Here is a 2,516-nt window from a genome sequence, read left to right as displayed (position 1 = left end):
TCCTCCCAGGGGTTATTTCCCCCTCCTTTTTTTTTTTTTTTCCTTTTTATTTCCCTATTTGCTTGATTTGTTGAGCAGTGTGTCTGAACAATATCGCTGAAATAAAAGCATACACACTGTGTAAAGTCAATGTCTATTTTGATTGTACAGTAATTATACAAATGCATGTTATGGAAATCAGATTAATAAAAATGATGTATTTATAATTGGTAGAAAATATATATTATGTATTTGAGGAGAACTGGATTAAAAATATTCAGAACTTTAAAGAAATTATCTCAGAACTGAGATGGGCTTGCAATATGCAGAGGTGAGAGTGCAGCAATATTGAAAGCTATGCAAAAAAAAAAAAGAGCAAACAAAAAAAAACAAAACAGTTTTTTGGGTTGTTGTTTTTGGATAAGCTAAGGAAAACCAGTGATCGTCGCTGACATTATTCAGCCTGACCTTTAGAGTGTTGCTGGCAGGGGCCACATGCTAATATTTTAGAAGATGTTGTCGAATTTTTGCCTCAGTTATTTTGACCATATATAATCAGCACTTTTTTTTGTATTATTCTGACTTCAGATGTAAAGGTTTGTTATAACAATGTATAACTGTGGTTTCTCACTACGTACTTTAAATGCAATTAAACATAGATGTTTCCACTTTTAAAATACATCTATTAGCTGTGATGCTGTATTTTGCCTGATACTTATTATTTCACAGTATACAGCTGCCTTTGGTCTTGCCTACACAGCTTTCTTCCCCGCACCCCCGTAGTGCTTGAGCCTGGGGATGGAAATCATGAATTACCAGGGCGAAGCTCGCGCTGTTTTCAGAAGGACGTATTAGCGACGCAGCAAAAGCAGACCCAAAATATCACAGAAAACAGCTGTGTGCTAAAATGAAACACAGGTTAGAGGAAGAAGGTAACTTTATAGCTCAACCTAACGCTGAATTTCACATGGGAAAGGGCCCCGAGCGGACACGCAGGCCACTAGCTGCCCCTCCACCTCTGGCTCGTGGAGGGGTGCAGGAGCGCGGGAATCATAAAAACTGCAGCAAGGAGGACTCCCTGAATGTTGCTAAACTTAGTTTTGGCTAATAAACAGCACCCATAAGCTACAGATGTGTCTACAACACACATTAGTTCAGCTGCTACAGGGGCCGGCACAGCGCCTCGCGCCTCAGCAGAGTTGAGCTCAGCTGAGCCCCGGTCGTTTTTGAACCCCTCAGAGCTATTTCTCAACAAGCCACACAGGTGACAAAAAGAATGAACAGTTGAGCTAAAAGCCAACAGCCTTTAAACCTGTGAGTGAGCAAGACCTCTTGATTTTGAGAGGCAAGTAGCAGCTACCTGAGGAGCATTCACCTGAAGCACAAAAATGCTATGCTGTGAATGAGCAGGGGATCATTTTTTTAAAAAACTATATAAAAAGTGCAAATTCCACCTGCAAATTAGAGACCCCTGGCTGAATCACAGCCTGGGCCACAGTTTGTTAATGACACATCAACCGCAGACCCTCACTTGAGTATGCAGCTTGACAAGGAGGGGACGGGCCAGTTTTTCCTGATAATTTGCCTAATTTCACAAGCGGGACTTGTTGTAAACAATCTGTCCCATTAAGCGTTGCAGCTCCTTCAGGACAACAGCAGCCTGACATTCATCTCTGCTGAATAAGACCAGGCCACCCCAACTGCTGGAGAGGGGTAACAAGTCCCAAAGTTTGGATAAAGGTCTATATGCTTCCAAGCTTGCGGAAGGGAGGGGGACAGATGTGGGGTTTTGCTTGACCAGCATCCTCTCTAGACACAAATATCGTGTCCAAAATAGAGCCTTTTGAAGTAGAGTCTTGAGCCATGGTTCAGGGAGTTTGGCTCAGGACTGTCCCACATCAGGGTCAGGAACTGTGGAAGGTACAGGCAGGGGTTTTTTGCCTTGGATGAAAGGTGGCAGTGATGACTGTCAGCTCAAAAGCATCCCCAGGTGTTTTGCGTGGAATATAGGAGGGGTTTGGGGAAAGAGAGGAGGGTAAAATAGATTGCTTTTGCTGTTATTCAGAATTAGCTGATATTCAGCAAACCGTGGAAAGGTGACAGGAGAGAGCAGAAGGGGGAAGAAGCCAGCCAAGGAGAAGAAAGCACGCAGTCCTGGGCACAGATTCGCACGAAGAAACACTGCGATATACTAAAACATCGCAAGGAGCTATAGGAAAGTGCGCCCGGGGGATCCCTGGAAAGGGGGGCAGATGCCCTCCCAACTGACCAGCGGGAGCAAACTTATCTAACCAGGTTTTGTTAGAGGAGCCTCCTGCAGGAGGCTGAAGAGTTAGCCCAGCGCCTCAGAGCAGCGTTGCTGCGCTGGGGAAGGGTGCGTTTGCATAAGTTGAGAGCGAAGCGAGGAGGCAGCTGTAAAGACCTGCACCAAGGGAAGGAAATGCTCGCTGCAATACGTTCAGCAGGCACCCGAGGGGTCTTAAGACTTCAGGCTCTGCAATCTGGGGGTCTCCAGCTCTGTGGCCCTATATTAACTC

This window comes from Rissa tridactyla, chromosome 2 (genome assembly GCF_028500815.1).
Source record: "Rissa tridactyla isolate bRisTri1 chromosome 2, bRisTri1.patW.cur.20221130, whole genome shotgun sequence".
NCBI classification, from domain to species: domain Eukaryota; kingdom Metazoa; phylum Chordata; class Aves; order Charadriiformes; family Laridae; genus Rissa; species Rissa tridactyla.
Note: the sequence above shows the minus strand (reverse complement) of the source record.